Here is a 17,109-nt window from a genome sequence, read left to right on the forward strand (position 1 = left end):
AGACACGAGTCAGGAGTATGATGGAATACTCTCCACTTGCCGGGATGGGTGCAGCTCCAACATTGGGGACGGCCAATAAATGCTGGACGTCCACATCCTATAAATGAAGACAAAATTCCTGCTCTTGATTCACTTATCTATCCTTGCCCTCCCGATCCCCTCTGTGCAAAGCCCCCGCTCCAGTGACCCAGCACCCAAATCTCCGATCCCCTCTGAACAGCCCCCGCTCCGGCGACTCCGTACCCCTCCACTCAGGTCTGTCACTAACACCGACTTTCTGTTTTCTGTGTCCGTCCTCAGATTGCTGCTTATCTCGAGGGGCTGAGGATCCGGTCGGTCCGCAGTATTGTCCAGCGTAACTGCTCCCAGAGACTGCGGGAGAAACGGCAGAAACAGCAATTGCTCCGAGCACCATTGCAGGTCAGTGAGAATCAGCCAATCGTGGGATGCAACCTGAAAGGGAACTATACCGCAGACTGTGTCCCCCAGCCCTGGGAGCGATACCGCAGGACTGTGTCCCCCAGCCTGGGAGCGATACCGCAGACTGTGTCCCCCGGCCTGGGAGCGATACCGCAGACTGTGTCCCCCGGCCTGGGAGCGATACCGCAGACTGTGTCCCCAGCCTGGGAGCGATACCGCAGACTGTGTCCCCCGGCCTGGGAGCGATACCGCAGACTGTGTCCCCCGGCCTGGGAGCGATACCGCAGACTGTGTCCCCCCGGCCCTGGGAGCGATACCGCAGACTGTGTCCCCGGCCTGGGAGCGATACCGCAGACTGTGTCCCCCGGCCAGGGAGCGATACCGCAGACTGTGTCCCCCGGCCTGGGAGCGATACCGCAGACTGTGTCCCCCGGCCTGGGAGCGATACCGCAGACTGTGTCCACCCGGCCTGGGAGCGATACCGCAGACTGTGTCCCCCGGCCTGGGAGCGATACCGCAGACTGTGTCCCCCGGCCTGGGAGCGATACCGCAGACTGTGTCCCCCGGCCTGGGAGCGATACCGCAGACTGTGTCCCCCGGCCTGGGAGCGATACCGCAGACTGTGTCCCCCGGCCTGGGAGCGATACCGCAGACTGTGTCCCCCGGCCTGGGAGCGATACCGCAGACTGTGTCCCCCGGCCTGGGAGCGATACCGCAGACTGTGTCCCCCGGCCTGGAGCGATACCGCAGACTGTGTCCCCCGGCCTGGGAGCGATACCGCAGACTGTGTCCCCCGGCCTGGGAGCGATACCGCAGACTGTGTCCCCCGGCCTGGGAGCGATACCGCAGACTGTGTCCCCCGGCCTGGGAGCGATACCGCAGACTGTGTCCCCCGGCCTGGGAGCGATACCGCAGACTGTGTCCCCCGGCCTGGGAGCGATACCGCAGACTGTGTCCCCCGCCTGGGAGCGATACCGCAGACTGTGTCCCCCGGCCTGGGAGCGATACCGCAGACTGTGTCCCCCGGCCTGGGAGCGATACCGCAGACTGTGTCCCCCGGCCTGGGACGATACCGCAGACTGTGTCCCCCGGCCTGGGAGCGATACCGCAGACTGTGTCCCCCGGCCTGGGAGCGATACCGCAGACTGTGTCCCCCGGCCTGGGAGCGATACCGCAGACTGTGTCCCCCGGCCTGGGAGCGATACCGCAGACTGTGTCCCCCGGCCTGGGAGCGATACCGCAGACTGTGTCCCCCGGCCTGGGAGCGATACCGCAGACTGTGTCCCCCGGCCTGGGAGCGATACCGCAGACTGTGTCCCCCGGCCTGGGAGCGATACCGCAGACTGTGTCCCCCGGCCTGGGAGCGATACCGCAGACTGTGTCCCCCCGGCCTGGGAGCGATACCGCAGACTGTGTCCCCCGGCCTGGGAGCGATACCGCAGACTGTGTCCCCCAGCCTGGAGCGATACCGCAGACTGTGTCCCCCAGCCTGGGAGCGATACCGCAGACTGTGTCCCCCCAGGCCTGGGAGCGATACCGCAGACTGTGTCCCCCAGCCTGGGAGCGATACCGCAGACTGTGTCCCCCAGCCTGGGAGCGATACCGCAGACTGTGTCCCCCCAGCCTGGGAGCGATACCGCAGACTGTGTCCCCCAGCCTGGGAGCGATCACAATATGGTGGAATTTAAAATACAGATGGAGGGTGAGAAGGTAAAATCAAACACTAGTGTTTTGTGTTTAAACAAAGGAGATTACAATGGGATGAGAGAAGAGCTAGCTAAGGTAGACTGGGAGCAAAGACTTTTTGATGAAACAGTTGAGGAACAGTGGAGAACCTTCCAAGCGATTTTCGCAGTGCTCAGCAAAGGTTTATACCAACAAAAAGGAAGGACAAAGAGGGAAATTGGACCGTGGATATCTAAGGAAATAAGGGAGAGTATCAAATTGAAGGAAAAAGCATACAAAGTGCAAAGCTTAGTGGGAGACTAGAGGACTGGGAAATCTTTATGGGGCAACAGATAGCTACTGAAAAGCTATAAAGAAGAGTAAGATAGATTATGAGAGTAAACTTGCTCAGACTATAAAAACAGATAGTAAAAGTTTCTACAAATATATAAAACAAAAAAGAGTGGCTAAGGTAAATATTGGTCCTTTAGAGGATGAGAAGGGAGATTTAATAATGGGAGATGAGGAAATGGCTGAGGAACTGAACAGGTTTTTTGGATCGGTCTTCACAGTGGACATGCCAGTGACTGATAGAAATGAGGCTATGACAGGTGAGGACCTTGAGAGGATTGTTATCACCAAGGAGGTAGTGATGGGCAAGCTAATGGGGCTAAAGGTAGACAAGTCTCCGGGACCTGATGGAATGCATCCCAGAGTGCTAAAAGAGATGGCTAGGGAAATTGCAAATGCACTAGTGATAATTTACCAAAATTCACTAGACTCTCGGGTGGTCCCAGCGGATTGGAAATTAGTAAACGTGACACCACTGTTTAAAAAAAGGAGGTATGCAGAAAGCGGGTAATTATAGGCCAGTGAGCTTAACTTCGGTAGTAGGGAAGATGCTGGAATCTATCATTAAGGAAGAAATAGCGAGGCACCTGGATGGAAATTGTCCCATTGGGCAGACGCAGTATGGGTTCATAAAGGGCAGGTCGTGCCTAACTAATTTAGTGGAATTTTTTGAGGACATTACCAGTGTGGTAGATAACGGGGAGCCAATGGATGTGGCATATCTGGATTTCCAGAAAGCCTTTGACAAGATGCCACACAAAAGGCTGCTGCGTAAGATAGAGATGCATGGAATTAAGGGTAAAGTAGTAGCAGTCCCTCAGTGATTAGTGTTGGGCCCACAATTGTTCACAATTTACATAGATGATTTGGAGTTGGGGACCAAGGGCAATGTGTCCAAGTTTGCAGACGACACTAAGATGAGTGGTAAAGCAAAAAGTGCAGAGGATTGAGTTCTTTGAGAAGGTGACCAAACAGGTGGATGAGGGTAAAGCAGTTGATGTGGTGTATATGGATTTCAGTAAAGCGTTTGATAAGGTTCCCCACGGTAGGCTACCGCAGAAAATACGGAGGCATGGGATTCAGGGAGATTTAGCAGTTTGGATCAGAAATTGGCTAGCTGGAAGAAGACAAAGGGTGGTGGTTGATGGGAAATGTTCAGACTGGAGTCCAGTTACTAGTGGTGTACCACAAGGATCTGTTTTGGGGCCACTGCTGTTTGTCATTTTTATAAATGACCTGGAGGATGGCGTAGAAGGATGGGTGAGTAAATTTGCAGATGACACTAAAGTCGGTGGAGTTGTGGACAGTGCGGAAGGATGGAACAAGTTACAGAGGGACATCGATAAACTGCAGCGCTGGGCTGAGAGGTGACGAATAGAGTTTAATGCAGAAAAGTGTGAGGTGATTCATTTTGGAAGGAATAACAGGAAGACAGTACTGGGCTAATGGTAAGGTTCTTGGCAGTGTGGATGAGCAGAGAGATCTTGGTGTCCATGTACATAGATCCCTGAAAGTTGCCACCCAGGTTGAGAGGGTTGTTAAGAAGGCGGACAGTGTGTTAGCTTTTATTGGTAGAGGGATTGAGTTTCGGAGCCATGAGGTCGTGTTGCAGCTGTACAAAACTCTGGTGCGGCCGCATTTGGAGTATTGCGTGCAATTCTGGTCGCCGCATTACAGGAAGGATGTGGGAAGCATTGGAAAGGGTGCAGAGGAGACTTACCAGGATGTTGCCTGGTATGGAGGGGAAGATCTTGTGAGGAAAGGCTGAGGGACTTGAGGCCGTTTTCATTAGAGAAAAGAAGGTTAAGAGGAGACTTAATTGAGGCATACAAGATGATCAGAGGATTGGATAGGGTGGACAGTAAGAGCCTTTTTCCTCGGATGGTGATGTCTAGCACGAGGGGACATAGCTTTAAATTGAAGGGAGATAGATATAGGACAGATGTCAGAGGTAGGTTCTTTACTCAGAGTAGTAAGGGCGTGGAAACCCTGCCTGCTACAGTAGTGGACTCGCCAACACTAAGGGCATTCAAATGGTCATTGGATAGACATATGGACGGATAAGGGAATAGTGTGGATGGGCTTTAGTGGTTTCACAGGTTGGCGCAACATCGAGGGCCGAAGGGAGGGGGGGGGGGGGGGAAGGGAGGGGAGGGGAGGGGGGGGGAAGGGAGGGGGGGGGGGGGGAAGGGAGGGGAGGGGGGGGGGGAGGGGGAGGGGGGGGGAAGGGAGGGGAGGGGGGGGGGAAGGGGAGGGGAGGGGAGGGGAGGGGAGGGGAGGGGGGGCCAGAAAGTGGAGCTGAGTCCACAAAAGATCAGCCATGATCTCATTAAATGGCAGAGCAGACTCGAGGGCCAGATGGCCTACTCCTGCTCCTAGGCCTACTCCTGCTCCTAGTTCTTATGTTCTTATACTGCAGACTGTCACTGACTGGGAGCTATACTGCAGACTGTGTCCCGCAGACTGGGAGCTGTCCTGCCGGCTGTGTCCCGCAGACTGGGAGCTGTCCTGCCGGCTGTGTCCCGCAGACTGGGAGCTGTCCTGCCGGCTGTGTCCCGCAGACTGGGAGCTGTCCTGCCGGCTGTGTCCCGCAGACTGGGAGCTGTCCTGCCGGCTGTGTCCCCGCAGACTGGGAGCTGTCCTGCCGGCTGTGTCCCGCAGACTGGGAGCTGTCCTGCCGGCTGTGTCCCGCAGACTGGGAGCTGTCCTGCCGGCTGTGTCCCGCAGACTGGGGAGCTGTCCTGCCGGCTGTGTCCCGCAGACTGGGAGCTGTCCTGCCGGCTGTGTCCCGCAGACTGGGAGCTGTCCTGCCGGCTGTGTCCCGCAGACTGGGAGCTGTCCTGCCGGCTGTGTCCCGCAGACTGGGAGCTGTCCTGCCGGCTGTGTCCCGCAGACTGGGAGCTGTCCTGCCGGCTGTGTCCCGCAGACTGGGAGCTGTCCTGCCGGCTGTGTTCCCGCAGACTGGGAGCTGTCCTGCCGGCTGTGTCCCGCAGACTGGGAGCTGTCCTGGCCGGCTGTGTCCCGCAGACTGGGAGCTGTCCTGCCGGCTGTGTCCCGCAGACTGGGAGCTGTCTCTGCCGGCTGTGTCCCGCAGACTGGGAGCTGTCCTGCCGGCTGTGTCCCGCAGACTGGGAGCTGTCCTGCCGGCTGTGTCCCGCAGACTGGGAGCTGTCCTGCCGGCTGTGTCCCGCAGACTGGGAGCTGTCCTGCCGGCTGTGTCCCGCAGACTGGGAGCTGTCCTGCCGGCTGTGTCCCGCAGACTGGGAGCTGTCCTGCCGGCTGTGTCCCGCAGACTGGGAGCTGTCCCTGCCGGCTGTGTCCCGCAGACTGGGAGCTGTCCTGCCGGCTGTGTCCCGCAGACTGGGAGCTGTCCTGCCGGCTGTGTCCCGCAGACTGGGAGCTGTCCTGCCGGCTGTGTCCCGCAGACTGGGAGCTGTCCTGCCGGCTGTGTCCCGCAGACTGGAGCTGTCCTGCCGGCTGTGTCCCGCAGACTGGGAGCTGTCCTGCCGGCTGTGTCCCGCAGACTGGGAGCTGTCCTGCCGGCTGTGTCCCGCAGACTGGGAGCTGTCCTGCCGGCTGTGTCCCGCAGACTGGGAGCTGTCCTGCCGGCTGTGTTCCCGCAGACTGGGCGCTGTCCTGCAGACCTCTTACAATTGTACCTTTTGCAGACTCACAGACTGCCTGTATGTCAAACCAGGATCTTCTAAAAATATTGGTGCATACAGATATACATCGACATAAAAACTCCCTACTCCCTACATTCATCACACTGCCTCTCCTCTTGATTGTCAGGTTTATGATTCCTTTTCCTCTGTTCCAGATCTGGACTGAACTGGCTGAAGAAGCCACCGGGGAAATTGGATGAGGTGATTTCTGCCGCGTTCGCCCAGGTAGACGACACTGAGGATTCTGCTCCTCGCTGCGCGTGAGCTGGGGTTTACCGGAAACTGAGTGAGAATGGATGGAAAGAGGGCGGGGATTGGGGTGGTTTACTGAAGAGAGGGGGAAGGGAGGTGGCAAGTCCGTGTGAGGGAGCAGAGTCACGAGGTGTGAGGGTGGGAGTCATGCGGAGGGAGGCGGAACCATGCGGTCATGATTCCCGTACCGGCCTCCCCGAACAGGCGCGGGAATGTGGCAACTAGGGGCTTTTCACAGTAACTTCATTGTAGCCTACTTGTGACAAGCGATTTTTATTCTGAGGTAATCACAGGGAGAGAGGGGTAAAGTCAAGGAATCACGTTGCCTGCCTGACTGGCCTTCGCGTGTCTGCCCACCTCGTTCCTCTCCGCCCCCTTTCCCCTACTGAACTTTGCCCCTTGTTCTCAGACGCTGACGATCGCAGCCACTGAGCCCATCACCCGCGGGAAACCCGAGGCCGAAGCTGACTGTTCAGACATCGAGAGCTCCAGGAGACGGCAGTGGTGGGACGTTGCCCGGAGACTCCCACTCCAAGCCGGGATTCAGTGGCCTGCCCCCTGGAAACCCGGTGACAGAGCTCGGTCCCTCGTCGCAGGAAGAGCCTCTGGACTTTGACCAAATCTACAAATTTCTGTCGGCAGCTATGCGCAACTCGCCATTCCCACAGCTGTCTCCCTTTGGTGAGTATCGGAATTAGCAGACTCCCCTTTTGACAACCCGAATAACTCGCAGCTGGCTTGTATCACCCTACCCACCAAATCGCAAAGTTCCACGTTCCCGGCCAACACCCGGACTTCAGGAGTAAAATTGAGGCTGACACTCAGTGCTGAGGGAGTGCTGCACTGTCAGAGTCGCTGCCTTTCGCATGGGTCTTTAAAAACTGAGACCCCCCCCCATCTTCCAGCTCGGGTGGATGTAGTGAGGATCTCTGTAGAATCCCTAAAGTGCAGAAGGAGGCCATTCGGCCCATCAAGTCTGCACTGACCCTCCAAAAGAGCGCTCTACCCAGGCCCACACCCTGCCCTACCCTCGTGACTCTCCCGTATTGATCTTGGTCAACCCGCCTCACCACATCTTTGAACGCTGAGGGGAAATTTTAGCGCAGTCGATCCACCTAATCTGCAGACTGTGGGAGGAATCCGGTGCACCCGGAGGAAACCCAAGCAGACACGGGGAGAAAGTGCAAACTCCACACAGTCCGTCACCGAGGTCGGAATCTTTTGTGGACTCGGCTCCACTTTCCGGCCCGACCACCATAACCCTTAATCCCTTTATTCTTCAAAAAACTATCTATCTTTATCTTAACATTTAATAAAGGAGCCTCTACTGCTTCACTGGGCAAGGAATTCCATAGATTCACAACCCTTTGGGTGAAGAAGTGCCTCCCTAAACTCAGTCCTAAATCTACTTCCCCTTATTTTGTAGCTATGCCCCCTAGTTCTGATTTCACCTGCCAGTGGAAACAACCTGCCCGCATCTATCCTATCTATTCCCTTCATAATTTTGTATGTTTCTATAAGACCCCCCCCCCCCCCCTCATCCTTTTAAATTCCAACGAGTACAGTCCGAGTCTACTCAGCCTCTCCTCGTCAATCTCTGAAAGTTGCCACCCAAGTGGATAGAGCCGTGAAGAAAGCCTATAGTGTGTTAGCGTTTATTAACAGGGGGATTGAGTTTAAGAGCCGTGAGGTTATGCTGCAACTGTACACTACCTTGGTTAGGCCACATTTGGAGTATTGTGTGCAGTTCTGGTCGGATGTGGAAGCATTGGAAAGGGTGCAAAGGAGATTACCAGGCTGCTGCCTGGATTGGAGAGTAGATCTTATGAGGAAAGGTTGAGGGAGCTAGGGGCTTTTCTCATTGGAGCGGGAGGAGAGATGAGAGGCGACTTAATTGAGGTGTTCATGGTGGAAGATATAGGGGGGTTCTATCCTCCGAATGGTTGGGGCGTGGGAAGCACTCCCAGCTATAGTAGTGGAGTCGGACACTTTAGGAACTTCCAAGCGGTTATTGGATGGGCACATGGAGTGCACTAGAATGATTGGGAGTAGGTTGATTTGATCTTAGTTTCAGACTAGTTGGGGCACAACATCGTGGGCCGAAGGGCCGGTACTGTGCTGTATAACGTGCCTCGGGAAGGATATTTTGGCCTTGGAGGGGGTGCAACGCACGTTTACAAAATGTCCTTCCTAAGGCGTCGTGCCCAGAACTAGGGGGCACAGTCGAGGAGAGGGGTTGGGAAGAACTTCTTCACTCCAAGGGTGGTTGAGGTCTGGAATTCTCCACCCCCCCCCCACCCCCCCCGCACAGCAGTTGCAGCAAAACAGTTAATTTTCGATTTTTGTAAAGCAGAGATATTGAAGGATATGGTCCAAAGAGAGGTTCATGGCGTTAGGTCACAGATCAGCCAGGATCTCATCAAATGGTGGGACAGGCTCGAGGGGCTGACTGGCCGCGTCCTGTTCCCGTGTTCCCACGAAACGGTGCAGGAAAGATTTCCGTGCATGACACCAAAAGTGAGGAAGATTGAAAAGCTGGTCAGTGAAGATTGGGGGCAGGGATGCCATGAGCAGACTGGAGGGATCTTTCCCACAGTGGAATGGTTCGATAGGGGAGAATTAATTAGGATGTTGCCAGTTGTGATCAGGATTTCGGCATGAGAGCGGTTGAATATGCAAATCCAATTGGAAATTCAGCGAAACCGCTTTCCCCGGCGAGTGGTTAGACGGTGGAACTCGTTACCACCAGTTTTAAGTTGGGAGCGGAGATGGGGTTCACTCATTTTTGCGAACCACGAATGGGAAATCCTGTGGGAGTTGGAAGTGAAATTCTCTGCCCCCTCCTTTATTTTGCTCAGCCAGCAGGTGGCAGCCTTGAGCCAGTGATTTGATACCATTGCCTAGAAAAGGGACGGGGCTCTGGGTAGATTGAGATAATGTCCATGTGTATATGTTCCCTTGGCAACTCCAGCTGCTTCCCTCTGCTTCCCCCACTAACCACACCCCCAAGCTGCTGGCCACAGCCCACTGCCACTTCCTTCTAGTCGTCGTCCCGTCCCCGTCCCCACTTCCCTGCCTTTCTCGGAGGCGGGGCTCCTCCCAGCCTTCCTTGGGGGTTGGGGGGTCTCCCCCATCCCCGCGTTCCTCGGGGCAGGGGGTCTCCCCCCTTCCTGCCTTCCTTGGGGGGGCTCTTTCTCCCTTCCCTGCCTTCCTCGGGGCAGGGGGGGCTCCTACCTGCCTTCCTCAGGGGGGGGGCTCTTTCCCCCCCCCCCCCCCTCCCCTCCCTGCCTTCCTCAGCCTGCACATGCCCCCACACATGTCCCACCCCCCATGAACCCTTCCAGGTTTCCTAGGGGAACCCCCACCTCCCTCCCTTCCCTCCACCCCATGCCCCATCGTCCCCTATCCCTCTCTGTGGCCCCCACTCAATCTAGCAAAAGACTGACCACAGGTGGGTGGGTGATATGCTCTCTTCCATCACTGTGGGGGTGGCTCCGTCCTCAGGCCCACATTAACCCTACCTGTGCTAGAGCCATGACACTAAACCGCCCCTCACGTTGTTCTGGTGTAGCCCCTGTATTTGCACAGGTAAATCCCCCCCCCCCCCCCTGTCTGGGTTCAGAGATTCAGGTGGTCTGGAGGTTTCTAACCCTCCCTTTTCTCGGACGCAGGACTGTCAGGCCAGCGCCTGGCTCTGTTGTCACAGGTTAATTCTGTTTATTTGCAGGTTGTTCATCTTTTTTTTAATTGCCATTCCTTGGAATCGAACTCCTCCTCGTCAATTTGGCAGTTCGGGTGATTCTTCTATCCTATTTCTCACGGGATGGACGAACCTGGCGCTCGTCCCTTGCGTAGTTTTCTTTCCCCCATTTCTTCTTTCATCGTGGCCGTCGCCACCATTGTTTTCTGACTGGGGATGCCCATTCCTCTCCCGAGGCTGTGTTTCCTTTTGTGTGCAAGCTCACCTTTGCTTCGGCCGTGTGCTGCACCCTCCGCCTGGGCCGGCAGCGAGCTGGTTGCTGCAACGCCTGCGGCGCTGTCGTGCTGTCCGGCTGTCGCAACGTTTGCTCTGTGGTTGCAGTGTCAACCTCCTCGCAGCCGTCGGGGCCGGGGGTTGTTGAGACTCTTTCCTGTTTTTGGTGGCTCTCTTATCTCTTTCCCCCCCACTGGTGGCGTCGTGGTAAACACCCGAGTGGTTGGCTGTCCTGACCAATCAGGCCTCTCTGTAACGTGTTACAAAATTGGAGAAACCTGCTCGGCAAAGACGACAGTCCACAGCCGTAGTCGCCGTGACGTCGGGTCACTCGTACTGTCTGAACATTTTGGCAATTCTCTATAAGTTGCAACATGGATAGAAAATAGAAGCAGGAGGAGGCCCTTCGCGCCTGCTCCGATATTCATTCTGATCATGGCTGATCGTCAGTTCAATATCCTGATCCAACCGCGCACGCCCCCCCATTTACCCCCAAGAGCTGTATCTCATTCCTTCTCCAAATCACACAACGTTTTGGCCTCAACTACTTTCTGTATTCCACAGATTCACCGCTCTCTGGGTGAAGAAATTTCTCCTCACCTCAGTCCCAAAAGATTTACCCCTTATCCTCAAACTATGACCCTTAGTCCTGGACTCCCCCACCATCTGGAACATTCTTTCTGAATCTACCCTGTCTAATCCTGTTAGAATTTTATACATTTCAGTGAGATCCCCTCTCACTCTTCTAAACTCTAATGAATACAAAGAAATGTACAGCACAGGAACAGGCCCTTCGGCCTTCCAAGTCCGTGCCGATCATGCTGACCGACTAAACTACAATCTTCTACACTTCCTGGGTCCGTATCCCTCTATTCCCATCCTATTCATGTATTTGTCAAGACGCCCCTTAAATGTCACTATCGTCCCTGCTTCCACCACCTCCTCCGGCAGCGAGTTCCAGGCACCCACTACCCTCTGCGTAAAAAACTTGCCTCGTACATCTACTCTAAACCTTGCCCCTCTCACCTTAAACCTATGCCCCCCTAGTAATTGGCCCCTCTACCCTGGGGAAAAGCCTCTGACTATCCACTCTGTCTATGCCCCTCAATTTTGTAGACTTCTATCAGGTCGCCCCTCAACCTCCGTCGTTTCAGTGAGAACAAACCGAGTTTATTCAACCGCTCCTCATAGCTAATGCCCTCCATACCAGGCAACATTCTGGTAAATCTCTTCTGCACCCTCTCTAAAGCCTCCATCCTTCTGGTAGTGTGGCGACCAGAATTGAACACTATACTCCAAGCGTGGCCTAACTAAGGTTCTATACACTGCAACATTACTTGCCAATTCTTAAACTCAATGCCCCGGCCAATGAAGGCAAGCATGCCGTATGCCTTCTTGACTACCTTCTCCACCTGTGTTGCCCCTTTCAGTGACCTGTGGACCTGTACTCCTAGATCTCTCTGACTTTCAATGCTCTTGAGGGTTCTACCATTCACTGTATATTCCCTACCTGCATTAGACCTTCCAAAATGCATTACCTCACATTTGTCCGGATTAAACGCCATCTGCCATCTCTCCGCCCAAGTCTCCAAACAATCTAAATCCTGCTGTATCCTCTGACAGTCCTCATCGCTATCCGCAATTCCACCAACCTTTGTGTCGTCTGCACGATCCTAACCGATTTAGTCTCTCCTCGTATGCCAGTCCCACCATCCCAGGAATCTGCCTGGTAAACCTTCGCTGTACTCCCTCCATAGCAAGAACATCCTTCCTCAGACAGATATAACAATCTTTATTGTCACAAGTAGGCTTGCATTAACACTGCAAGGAAGTTACCGTGAAAAGCCCCTAGTTGCCACATTCCGGCACCTGTTCAGGTACACCGAGGGAGAATTCAGAATGTCCAAATTACCTAATAGCACGTCTTTTGGGACTTGTGGGAGGAAACCGGAGCACCCGGAGGAAACCCACGCAGACACGGGGCGAACGTGCAGACTCCGCACAGACAGTGATCCAAACCGGGAATCGAACCTGGGTACCTGGTGCTGAGAAGCAACAGTGATACCAAAACTGCGCGCACTACTCCAGGTCTGGACTCCCCAACGCCCAGTACAATTGCAGTAAAATATCCTTATTCCTGTACTCAAACCCTCACACTATGAAGGCCAACATTCCATTTTGCCTTCTTTACTGCCTGCTGTACAGTGGTTGTCTTGACAACTTTTCACAATATACATTAATGACCTGGGAGAAGGAACTGAAGGCACTGTTGCCAATTTTGCAGATGATACAAAGATCTGTAGAGGGGCAGGTGGTATAAAGGAAGTAGGGGGGGGCTGCAGAAGGACTTGGACAGGCTAGGAGAATGAAGTGGCAGATGGAATACAATGTGGAAAAGTGTGAGGTTATGCACTTTGGTAGGAGGAATGGAGGCATAGACTATTTATTAAAATTGGGAAATGCTTAGGAAATCAGACTTGGGACACCTTGTTCACGATTCTCTTAAGGTTAACGTGCAGGTTCAGTCAGCAGTTAGGAAGGCAAATGCAATGTTAGCATTCATGTCGAGAGGCTAGAATACAAGAGCAGGGATGTACTTCTGAGGTTGTATAAGGCTCTGATCAGCCCCCATTTGGAGTATTGATAGCAGTTTTGGGCCCTGTATCTAAGGAAGGATGTACTGGCCTTGGAAAGGTTCACAAGAATGATCCCTGGAATGAAGAGCTTGTCCTATGAGCAACCGTTGAGGAGTCTGGGTCTGTACTCGTTGGAGTTTAGAAGAATGCAGGGGTATCTTATTGAAACATACAGGAGACTGCGAGGCCTGGAGAGAGTGGACGTGGAGAGGATGTTTCCACTTGTCGGACAAACTAGAAGCCGAGGACAGCATCTCGGACTAAATAGATGATCCTTTAAAGCAGAGATGAGGAGGAATTCCTTCAGCCAGAGGGTGGTGAATCTGTCCCCATCAGCTTTACTCGGTGTATCACAAGCCACCTTAATCCAGTTGTGTATGAGTCATAGAGATATCGGAAGCACAGTAAAAGACCTTAGGCCCATGAGTCTGTGCCGGTCAAAAACATCCACCTGACTATGCTAATCCCATTATCCAACACTTGGACTATAGCCTTGTATGTCGTGGTATCTCAAGTGGACATCTAAATACTTCTTCAATGTTATGAGGGTCTCTGCTTCGAGTTTCAAACTCCCACTGCCCTCTGGCCAAAAAAAATAAATCTCCCCCCCCCCCCCCCCCCCCCCTCTCTCTCTCTCTCTCTCTCGACCACCTTACCTTAAATCTCTGCATCCTGGTCATTGATCCCTCCACCAAGGGGAAAAGTTTCTCCCTGTCTACTCTATCTATGCCCCTCAATTTTATACAGTGCAAAAGGAGGCCATTCGGCCCATTGAGTCTGCACCCACCCATTTAAGCCCTCACTTTCACCCCCTATCCCCGTAACTCAATAACCCCTCCTAACCTTTTTGCTCACTAAGGGCAATTTATCACGGCCAATCCACCTAACCTGCACGTCTTCGGACTTTGGGAGGAAACCGGAGCACCCGGGGGAAACCCACGCAGACACGGGGAGAACGTGCAGACTCCGCGCACATAGTGATCCAGCGGGGAATCGAACCTGGGACCCTGGCGCTGTGAACCCACCGTGCTAACCACTTGTGCTGCCCACAGGAGCCCACATCTCAATCCTATCCCTCCCTCCGTCTCCTCTGCTCCAAGGAAAACAACCCCAGTCTATCCAATCTCTCTTCATAGCTAAAACTCTCCAGCCCAGGCAACATGCTGGTAAATCTCCTCTGCACCCTTTCCAGTGTGATCACATCCCTCCTATAATGTAGCAAGTATACCATAAGCCTTCTTAACCACAGTATCCACCTGCTCTACTAGCTTAAGGGACGGGTGTACATGCACACCTAGGTTCCTCGGTGCTTCCCAGGGCCCTGCCATTTATCCTGCATTTGATTACCATGTTTGTCCTGCCCAAGTGCATCACCTCACACTTATCCAGATTGAACTGCATTTGCCACTGATCAGCCCATCTACATCCTCCTGCAATCGACAAATAGACTCCCCACTATTTACCACCCCACAAATTTCATAGATTATCATAGAATTTACAGTGCAGAAGGAGGCCATTCGGCCCATCGAGTCTGCACCGGCTCTTGGAAAGAGCACCCTACCCAAGGTCAACACCTCCAACCTATCCCCATAACCAGCAACCCCACCCAACACTAAGGGCAATTTTGGACACTAAGGGCAATTTATCACGGCCAATCCACCTAACCTGCACATCTTTGGACTGTGGGAGGAAACCGGAGCACCCGGAGGAAACCCACGCGCACACGGGGAGGATGTGCAGACTCCGCACAGACAGTGACCCAAGCCGGAATCGAATCAGGGACCCTGGAGCTGTGAAGCAATTGTGCTATCCACAATGCTACCGTGCTGCCCCGGATCATCCGCAAACTTACTGACCAACCCCCCTACATTCATATCTAACATCATTTATATAAACCACAAGCACAGCATGAGCCCCAACACTGATCCCTGCGGGACCCCACTAGACACCGGCTTCCAGTCAGAAAGACACTCCTCGACCATCACGCTCTGCCTCCTGCCACTCATCCAATTTGGATCCAAATGGGATCCAATGAGATTCGGGTTGCGGTGAAATTTATGAAGTATACACTGCAGCAGAGTGATGAGAACTGCTGCCTCACGACGCCAGGGACCCGGGTTCGATTCCGACCTCGGGTGGCTATCTGTGTGGAGTTTGCATGTTCTCCCTGTGTCTGCGAGGGTTTCCTCCCACAGTCCAAAGATATGCAGGTTAGGTGGGTTGGCTGTGCTAAAATTTCCCTTTAAGTGTCCAAACGATGTACCGGTTAAGTCAGGTTACGGGATTAGTGCAGGGAGGTAAGCCCCCCCCCCCCCCCCTCCTGTTTGGTCAGTCTGTCCCCCATCCGCTCGCTCTGTCTCTTGCCCTGTGGTCTTGGGATTAATGCCTGTGAGGACTATGCTTGACCTGACTGACTTTCTCTCTCTCTCTCTCTCTCTCTCTCTCTCTCTCTCTCTCTTTTTCCCCCCACCCCACCAGAATCTGCAGTTGTCCTTGATCTGTTGATGACTCTCCCCAACCATTTGCAGAGTCTGAACTGCCCAGAGCTGTGGAACCACATGAACGAGACCTATCGGCGGCTGAACAACACAAGCTCGGCATGGCATGGGCAGAGTACCCTGGAACATGGTTGTTCTTCTCGGCTGCTCGTGGGTCCGGGGCCTGATCCCCGCTCTCCACAGAGACCCAGCTATCCTCTGACTGACCAACCCCAGGACCCAGGCACCAGCAACCAGCCGGGCCTGTCCGTTCAATCCCTCCCTGCTGCCCAGACTGACCAATCAGAGCACCCACACATACCTCAGTCGATCCAGTCACAACCTGAAGCCAAGGATGGTCTGGACTCCGATGGGCCTGGGCCATGCCCTTTGAACCCCTTCCAACTTCCAATAATGCTGTTGGTCCGAGGTGAAACAGTGACATCCCCTCAGGATCACACCGCTGACCCCCGCCCAACGCAATGCGAACTCCTCATGTCCTCCTGAGGGCCCTGCCCTGACCCCTGCTCAAACAACGCTGACCCCTGCCCTCCTCCCGAGGGGTCCGCACTGACCCCTGACCTCCTGAGGGTCCCGCACTGACCCCTGACCTCCCGAGGGCTCCGCGCTGACCTCCTCCCGAGGACTCCGTGCTGGCCTCATCCCGAAGGGTCTGTGCTGACCCCTGCCCTCCTCCCGAGAGCTTCCCGCTGAGGAGTGTTTGACTGGTTTCTGTCCTAATTTTGTAAATCGTTCTGAACTCATTAAAGTTTTTTTTGGTCTAACCGTTGCTGTTTTCTTTCTTTCATTCTGTCTAAGGGTTCATTAAACTCGGCATTTCATTGCGGAAACGAGAGGGTTCGAGCGGTTAAAAGATGATTGGCTGAACCTGTGACCCCTGCACAAACAGGGTTAGAGAGAGAAAGGATTAAAGAGTGATTGATCAGCTGCAGTTAGAGAGAAGGAGGGATAGATGGCTCTGGGCTCCGATGAGCCAATCCAGAACAGGAGGAGACCATTCGGCTCACAGCTCCTCTGTAGAGAAATCCTGTCGGTTCCATTCTATCCCCATAGAAACGTTGGCGTTTCTGCCCCAGAGGGCTGTGCAGGCATAGTTGTTATGTTCAAGATTGAGGTTGATGTATTAACAGCATCAAGGGTACAGAGAGAGTGCAGCCCCCTTATTTGAAATATTGTGAGCATGTTGGGCCCCGTATCTAAGGAAGGATGAGCTGATCTTTTGAGGGGGTCCAGAGGAGGTTCACAAGAATGATCCCTGGAATGAAGGACATGTCATATGCGGAGCGGTTGACGACTTTGGGTGTGTACTCATTGGAGTTTAGAAGGATGATAATCTTTTATCCATGTCACAAGTAGGCTTACATTAACACTTGTGATGAAGTTACTGTGAAAAGCCCCTAGTCGCCACACTCCGGCGCCTGTTCGGGTACACGGAGGGAGAATTCAGAATGTCCAATTCGCCTAACATCACTTCTTTCAGGACTTGTGGGAGGAAACCGGAGCACCCGGAGGAAACCCGCGATGACACGGGGAGAACGTGCAGACTCCACACAGTGACCCAAGCTGGGAATCGAACCTGGGACCCTGGCACTGTGAAGCAACCGTGCTAACCACTGTACTACCGTGCCGTCCATGTGGCCTTATGGTCA

At 54.1% G+C, this 17,109-nt stretch overlaps 1 long non-coding RNA gene across 1 annotated transcript; it reads left to right on the plus strand.

Annotated features, from left to right (window-relative positions):
- The first annotated feature begins 277 nt into the window (after positions 1 to 277).
- Positions 278 to 16,224, plus strand: LOC140404766 (uncharacterized). Its single transcript, XR_011938566.1, has 4 exons — positions 278 to 420; positions 6,257 to 6,326; positions 6,763 to 7,034; positions 15,441 to 16,224. It is a non-coding gene; the product is annotated as an uncharacterized lncRNA (long non-coding RNA).
- Positions 16,225 to 17,109: the final 885 nt, after the last annotated feature.

This window comes from Scyliorhinus torazame, chromosome 31, assembly GCF_047496885.1.
Source record: "Scyliorhinus torazame isolate Kashiwa2021f chromosome 31, sScyTor2.1, whole genome shotgun sequence".
NCBI lineage: Eukaryota > Metazoa > Chordata > Chondrichthyes > Carcharhiniformes > Scyliorhinidae > Scyliorhinus > Scyliorhinus torazame.